Genomic DNA, 8,652 nt, shown 5'->3' with positions numbered 1-8,652 from the left:
TGTAGTAATTTATGATTTTTTTAGTTATTAAAATGTGTGTATATATATATATATATATATGTGTATATATATATAAACTAAAAAAAAAGTTTCATATCCTCCAAATGGAAAATTTTTTAAAGGCTCAGCAACCTACATCAAGCAGCAACCGAGTACAAAGGGCGTAACTAGAAGAGATAATTGTTCACTTTACTTCTTTAGTTATTGTTCTATGGTTTAAGAACTTATTTCAAAATAGCAATAATCTATATACATATACAATGTATAATAATTGAAATGTGAATGTTTTTTACAAAATAATAGTTACTAAAACACAGCCAAAACAGGTTACTTTGTAAAGACCAAAGATCAGTTTTATGTTATTCGATACCATAACATGAGTGCACGTGTGCCGCATCATTGTAACTTCTGTATTGTTAGCCAGGCACGACTGAAAGGTCAATATAATAAATATATAATGTTATGAGATTTAAGCTATTTAGTCTAAACATTTATGATATGTTTTCGAAAGAGGCACAAGTTATATTTATTTCCTAATTTTTTTATGGTGGGTGGGAGATCGGTCAAATCTACCAAACCTGTAAAGAAATGTTTTATAACTATCTCAACATTACAAAGATTTCGTATGTGAAATATCAAAATTTTCTGATGCATAAAACTATTTTTAATCTTAAAATGAATATTACTTTGCATGATAGGTAGGCAACATGCATGAGAAAAACATTGCTTTACAAACCTTAAGACTTAATAAAAACATTTTGCACACGAAAACATTGTAATGTTTACTAATAATCTGCCAAATTTCGTTAACATTCACTTACTAATTTAAAAATTATAGCATGAAAACAAAAAGTACAAAATGGTTATGAGGTCGTCACATTGACTGACCCCGTATTGAAAGAGTTAAGATAAAACTTAAAATAAAGATCATTAATATTGGCTTATATCACTTTTAGTTGCCTTTATAATTATTCAAAAAGAAACTGACAGATAATATTAAAAGAAAGTAACAATTCAACATTTTACATAAACAAGTGTTGTCAGTCACAATGGATTTTCCCAAATGTAAAAACACTGAGTTCTACAGGAATTCATTTTTCTAGTACTGATTAATGAGAAAAAAACAACAAAAAACTATTCAGCATTATTGTAGATATTAAGACTAAAAACAAGTAGTCTCTGACTCAAAGGCAGCAGAAATGGTAAGGCACTTTGTAAGAACCATATATGGCATTTATTCTTCTTTGCCAAAAATCTACAAAAATATGCTATATTTCACGAGGAATCCAGGTGTCCACAAATCAATGACTGGATACCATGAAAATAGGTTACAGTTGGTTTTGGAAATGAAGTAGAATTAACAGCCAATCTGCATATGTAAAGTAGCAAAATGATAGATGTTAGAAAGCATAGCGGGTGCACATGCAATCACAAGGCACATCAATTGCTCAAACAGTTACCCATAGAGAGGTCAGACTTTTCTGAATGAAGTACAAGAATATTAAAGATTAGAGGAGCCTAATAGAATAATTGCATAATAGCATGACCACAGTATGCAGGTGGCCCTCTTTGGTAGGGGGAGAAACACCTTAACAACTACACGAAGAAAACAACAATATGATCACTGGATCTTACATTACACTGCTATGTAACTCAATCTTAGGCTTTCAGATATAGTGAGATACACCAGCACTTGCAAAGTCATATTTTCCAATGTTGAGTAGGAGATTGCTCATTAAGCAGTCTGCTAGAAAATGATTTGTGTAGCTAGTATGATACTGTATCACTAACATTATTTACAGGTAATAAAGAGAAAACTTATTAGCGAGATAAACTAGAATGAAGCACATAATTGATAAAACAAGAAAGAAAAAAAGGACAAAATTTTATGTTACCTCTTCATTTCAAATGAGTGGCAACTACACTGTTTGGAATGCAACAGTTCCAGGCAGAATGAAATGCTTGTTTTGAGCAAGTGAGAGATTGAGTACTTAAAATGTAGTTATAGACTTACAATCAACTGTAATCCTATGATGCAACTTAATCACAGTCAACACATGTGACAAAGCAACAAACTCCCTATATGAATCATTAATATGTGGAAACCAGCCACATCAATACGAGGCAAAATACCAGTTAACATTATATATAACTTCACGACCTTTCAACTCAAATCTGACTGCTTTCAAAATGAAGGATGAAATTTTGAAACTTAATATTAACTTTGAGTATTATGTAGCTTCTGAAAATAAAAGCTTTGTGATACTTATATGACTTTCCAGCTTTGAAAATTTCATTATGATCTTCTTTTAAAATAAGCAATAAAAATACCTTTGCTGTGGATTTCAACTACTGATTTTTATATTCCTACATTCTTTTAAACTTCCCTATAAAAATTTTATTGTACAAAACTGTAGATGTTTTAATTTGAAAAAACAAACATTGCATACAGTTTCACTGTGTTTACAATCATTAGCATACAATAAAAATAGCATTTTAAACCATAAAATGATTAATAACATAGCAATTTTTTCCAACTGTTATTCAGGTCTTCATTTAATGTGTGTACTCAGTTTCAAACTTCTTTTATATCTTCATTTATATCCTTAAATTTATTTTTGTGACTTTTTATAAGAAGTTACTTATTCTAACAAGATTGGGTGCAAAATGAATTTACTAAGCTTACTTTATCTTGTTCTACTAAAACGTTTCCTATCATTCTGCAACATTATAGTTCAAACGAAGCATAAAATATTAAACGAAGTTATATTCAACTTCAAAAGAGAAAAATAGGACTAATTATAGTGGAAGCTGTAAACAAATATCTTTTCTACTAGCAACATATCAGAAAGCTAATTTTTTTTTATCTCTAAAAAAGTCTCTTATAAACTTGAAGGCATACTAACTTAGTTTCATTATGTGTTTAGTTCACTAGCCTATCACTTCTTCAAGCAGAAGTATTGGCAATCACACCATCACAATCTTAAATTGAAGTTGAGGAAGTCATTAACTAAATTCAACAAAATTTTGTTAACTTTTTCTGTTTTCTTTTTATAGTACAGAATGTGTATTATGTTAAAAAAATTCATGTTTTTATTCTTATTGAACCAACTTGTAAAGTTTTATACATAAGATTAAGATAAATTCTATCAACTTACTTATTTTAAAGCTTTAGACAATGTTAACTCCTACACAGTTATTAAGCCAATGTAATATTGTTGCTGTATAAGCAAGCACTGAAAATTGCTTTTGGGTGTAATGCATAGCATAACCTGTTATGTAGTTTTTATTTTATTATAAATCATAAATTTGGCAACAAAATACAATTTATATTTTAAGAGGTCTCATGTTCTATAGCCAAGTGTTTGTGCTTCAGATATGGTGATGTTAAGGAGTTAATTTTTATTAATGCAAAATCAGTAAGAAGTGGAGTTACTTCCTACCGATATGGAAAGGGTTGACTCTCTCAATATAGGCTTGGTCTATTTGACCGACCACGTGACCTTTTTGTACTCTTTTAAAATATACAGATATAATTCTAACTCTCAACATAGTGTGTATATCTTAACAAAATTTGGCAGTATTTCAGTTAACTTTACAAATCTTTCACATACAAAAAATCATATTTTTCAGAGAAGTATTTTAAATAAAATAAAGATTTGTGCAGGAATATATTATTTGTTTTGAATAGTCCATGTGCAAAGTAATTTTCATGTTAAAATTAAAAATACTTTTCTCCATCTCAAATTTCCTTTGTGTGATCCCTAAAACTTCCTAAATGCATTTCAATGGTTTTTCTTCAGTAAAACTTAATAGTTTCTCTACCCTATCTCAAAACTAGATTGGTCAATTCGACTGACCTTGTAACCACCAAGAAAAGCTTTTAACCTTTTCTTGGTGGACCATAGGTGAAAGGCCATATCATCTTGTTTGTTGACTTTCAAAATTTTATTGAATTTATTTCATGAATTGATGTTAATAAGTTTGGTACCAAACTATAGATTAAAAATTCAAATTTTAGTACTATACATTACTAAATTTCTTAATTCAAAAGTAAATATTAAAAACAGATAAACATCAATATTTGTGTGTCATGTGGTGTGTTGAATGTGACACTGGTTCAAATTAGATGTCTGTGGAGTCAAAACACTAGGTCTAGTGTTTCGTATGAATTAGAAACTCAAATTACCGATATTAACAAACTAGAATATAAAATAAGAATGTCTTATCTTTTCTATTTGCTAAAATGTTGCTCATGTGATAAATCAGACAGTGGCACACCACCCACCTCTTTCCAATTTTGGAAATGCTCCATAAAATACACCTACTTCTTTATATGACATGAATAACCAATCGAAAGCTCAGAATACCCCCTTAGTGGCTTTCGTGGTTATTTAGAATTTTAAGGACACCATTTCTTTCTTTTGAACCAATATTTCAAGGAGTTAGGTTGTTTCTTTAGTCTATTCCAATTTTCATATTTTTTTAGACTAAAATACAGCTATATAGTGGAATTCTATGGTATTGATGTAATTATTGATGATTTTTTAGTTATTCAAATGTATATAAAATCCAAAAAAATTATTTTGTTTCATATCCTCCACGTGCAAAATTTTTTGAAGGCTTAGCAACCTACGTCAAACAGCAACCGAGTACAAAGGTCGTAACTAGAAGAAATAATTGTTTACTTTACTTCTTTATTTACTGTTCTACATTTAAGAAAAATAAGTTTAAGAACTTATTTCAAAATAGCAATAATTTATATACATATATAATGCATAATAATTAAAATGTGAATGTATTTTATAAAATAATAGTCTACTAAAACACAGCCAAGACAGGTTACTTTGTAAAGACCACAGATCAGTTTTATGTTATTTGATACAGTTACATGAGTGCATGTGAGCCGTGTCATTGTAACTTCTGTATTGCTAGCCAGGCATGGCTGAAAGGACAATATAATAAAAATAATAAATATATAATGTTACGAGATTTAAGCTATTTAGTTTAAACATACATGATTTATGTTTTCGTGCTATAATCTATAGTCATTATAAAATGAAAGAGACATAACTTATATTTATTTCCTAATTTTTTATGGTGGTTACGAGATCGGTCAAATCTACCAAACCTGTAGAGATTCATCACTGAAAATAACAGATAAAATATAAATTTTCTTAAGAAACATTTGATAACTATCTGGACATTATAAAGACTTTGCATGTTAGATAGGCAAGGTGTGAAAAGAAAAACAAAGGCATGAGAAAACCATTGCCTTACAAACCTTAAGACTTAATAAAAAATTTGATATTTTGCATACGAAAGCATTTTAATGTTTACTGATAATACATTAAATTTTGTTAACATTCCTTACCAATTTAAAAGTTATAGCATGAAAACTATAACAAGCACAAAATGGTTATAAGTTTCGTCCCAGGGACCGAGCCCATGCTGACAGAGTTAACAAACTCGGAGTCATTTTTTATATTGTTATAAAAATATGCATACATAAACCTTAAGCTGAATTTTTTGTGATTTTGCAGCTGAGGTTCAAAATGACATCCATAATTCACTATCCAAGCTTTCAAGCCTCAACTGTACTTAAAATAAGAGCTTATAAGTATAGCATAAAAAAATGTAGCTAATAATCCATATTTTATTCATACATAAGTTAAGTTCTTAATTCTATACAGTAATATTTAAAAATATCCTGACATTTTCTCTTTAGGCATCTCTTCTCAAGTTTATTTTACACCTCTTTAAGAAGTACAAATTATAATTTAAATTACTCGTTTATAATGTCACCATTGCTCAGGTAAAGCAATAAATAGAAAATCAACCCCTTTTCCCATGCCTACTTGTTATATCCTCTTTCAGAAATTGCTAATAGTTCTCTCTGATGTTCAATTCTATATCATTTATTACAAATAGAAAGCCAGTTTTTATCTACCAAACAACAGAACTGTCAATATCACTTTCAGTACAAGCTTGATTTCCTCGGGAAACACATCGATTATCTAAGAGGAATTTGTAACAGCTCTTGTTGCACAGAAAAAGCCAAAAAATTGTGATAGTTATGGGACAGTATGCTTTTTTACATATTATTCTGTGTTCTTTGTTGCATTTATTTAATCCAATAAAAAATTTAGTGCAGTACTACCATTAGTATAAAAAAGTAAGGTTAAAAAGAAAGCCCACGTAACTACTTTAAGTTTATTTCTTGTTTTTCCAGAGTATTCTTTATTATTGTAAAAATAACTAAAATAAAATGTAAAAATAGGATTCTACATGAATCATCAAATCACGTCAGCTTCAAAGTAAGTTTTCGACATGATAGCAATATTTTTTTTAGTTCTTTTTAAAATCCTTTCTTATATTTTAAGAATTGCTGTTACTTATGCTTCTGTGATAAAGTTAAGAAGCACGAAGTAGAGAAATCTCAATCCTTTAAAAATGAACCTCTGACTCGCAATCCTTAAATAATTTTACATTGTTAAATGTACTTTTGATTTGATTTCTAGTATAGCACTGGCCCAATAACAAAACTGGACATGTATCAAATAACAATAATAAAAACTTTTAAATTAAGACTAATAATAGTACAACTCCTAGTACGTCCTGCAGACAACATTCTTCAACTTCCAAGTACAATCGTAGGCCTAATTAATTTAGTTGTGCGCTTGAAAACGATACCGGTCTCCACGAATTAGGCTCACAAAATAAGATATATTTTATAAATATTTCCTAGTTATTGTACTAACCCTTAAACAATTGTATTGAAAAATATAACCATTCAAAAGAATCACACTTATTAAATTATACTTAAATATACCTCAATGGTCTTCACCTTCTCAACGCTCACTCGACTCTTGCTCCTTTTGTTTCGAATGGTCGCCTAAACGTTATGCAATTCGTGATTACTGCGCGGCGTTAAACCGCTTCGAACAGGTTTTCCAAAACGGGGTTTTAACTAGTGTTAACAAGGATTTTATTCAAAAATATAAACATTTTTAGACAAAAACATTTAGTATATATTTAGATTAACGGGAAAAGTCACAATATAAGTTTCAATGTATATATGTAAAAGATAATCTTTGTTTTAGTAAATTATAATTTGTACTTAATGCTCTTATTGGACAAATTATTTTAATATTAACCGAAGGATACACTTAAAATTCATACTAACAGATGTATATACATAGAACATGGATTGTGGTTTAGCATACATAAATAAAGTTATTAGAAATAAATAAAAATTAAATAACAACATACTTATATTTTAACAAGTGATTAGTCTATATATATTAAGACAAAAAAAAAAAGATTTACAAGTGTCGAAATAATGTATGAGATAATTTTATTTTAATTACGATTTTGTTTATTGTTTATGTACTTTTCCTTCTATTGTTTGGTTCAACATTATTTGCCTTAACACTAGCTCACCTGCATCCTAGTATATATTAAATATTACACAAGTGATTTTTTATATTAAAACAATTAAAGACACAAACATGAGGTTTCCCTATCAGTGAAGTAGGGATACTAATTTTATGATTGATTATGTTAAAAAAAAGAAAAAATAAGTAGTAAGTCGTGCGATATGTTTATTTGTTAGTAATTAAGCCCAAAGCTACACAATGGGCTATCTGTGCTCTGCCCACCACGGGTATCGAAACCCGGATTATAGCGTTATAAGTCCGCAGACATACCGCTGTGCCACTGGGGGCCGTGCGATATGTAATCGCGTGGTTTATCAAGACAGGAAATATCCTTAAGTGCTGAAATTAAACAACTTGTTTGTTTGAAGTTAAGCACAAAGCTACACAATGGGCTATCTGTGCTCTGTCAACTACAGGTATCGAAACCCAGTATGTCCACAGACATACCGCTGTGTCACTGGGGGGCTGAAATTAGACAGATGACAAAGATAGGTTTTAGGTTAAAGACGCGTGAAACTGATATGTAAGATATTTCATTTGTTAACAGCTCTTATTGTAAGTACGTTTGATCTTTTATTTACAATTTAACGACATACTTTTGGAATTGTCTAATATTGTTATCTTAGATAATCTTGTGAATTAGGTTTTACTTCTGGTAAATCCCCCCCCCCCTCAATTATTTGTAATTATTACTATTATTATTTTGTGTGGGTTATTATTAATAACGTGGTTTTTGCATTTTTTTGCATTTGAGTTTGAGATATTGGAAAAGTCCTGGCTAGGCACTCCTTTATTAGCATCAAATATTTTGTAAAACTTGTAATATTTAATAAATTTCTTATTTACCACACTTTAAGAATATGGTTTAGTTTGTTTGGAAGTTCGCAAAAGCTACGCGAGGGCTATCTCGTCCCTAGTTTAGCAGTGAAAAACTAGAAGAAAGGCAGCTAGCAATCACCACCCATCGCCAACTAACGGACTACTATTTTATCAATGAGTAGTGAGATTGACCGTCACGTTATAACTTTCCTACGGCTGAAAGGGCGAGCATGTTCGGTGGGACGGGAATTCGAACCCGCGACACGCAGATTGCGAGTCGAGCGCCCTAACTTTAAGAGTAATTTCGTCGTTTAATACGTGCTCAGGGGCGTCATTTGGGGGAAGGAGGCAAATGACAGTGTTTATGAGGCATTTCTAGTCGGGCCATATACAA

At 30.1% G+C, this 8,652-nt stretch overlaps 1 protein-coding gene across 2 annotated transcripts in view; it reads right to left on the bottom strand.

Moving 5' to 3' along the window:
• The window catches only part of LOC106470988 (RNA-binding protein Rsf1-like), an 11,886-nt gene extending 4,907 nt beyond the window's left edge, over positions 1 to 6,979 (bottom strand). The window contains exon 1 of one of the 2 annotated variants that reach the window (XM_013931573.2): positions 6,833 to 6,979. The gene's annotated coding sequence lies outside the window, so the exon portion shown is untranslated. The remainder of the gene's footprint in view (positions 1 to 6,832) is intronic. The other variant, XM_013931574.2, reaches the window with a different exon arrangement.
• Positions 6,980 to 8,652: the final 1,673 nt, after the last annotated feature.

Source organism: Limulus polyphemus, unplaced genomic scaffold (assembly GCF_000517525.1).
Source record: "Limulus polyphemus unplaced genomic scaffold, Limulus_polyphemus-2.1.2 Scaffold4340, whole genome shotgun sequence".
Taxonomy (NCBI): domain Eukaryota; kingdom Metazoa; phylum Arthropoda; class Merostomata; order Xiphosura; family Limulidae; genus Limulus; species Limulus polyphemus.
The sequence above is the reverse complement of the archived record's forward strand: the minus strand, read 5'-3'. Positions and strand labels throughout refer to the sequence as shown.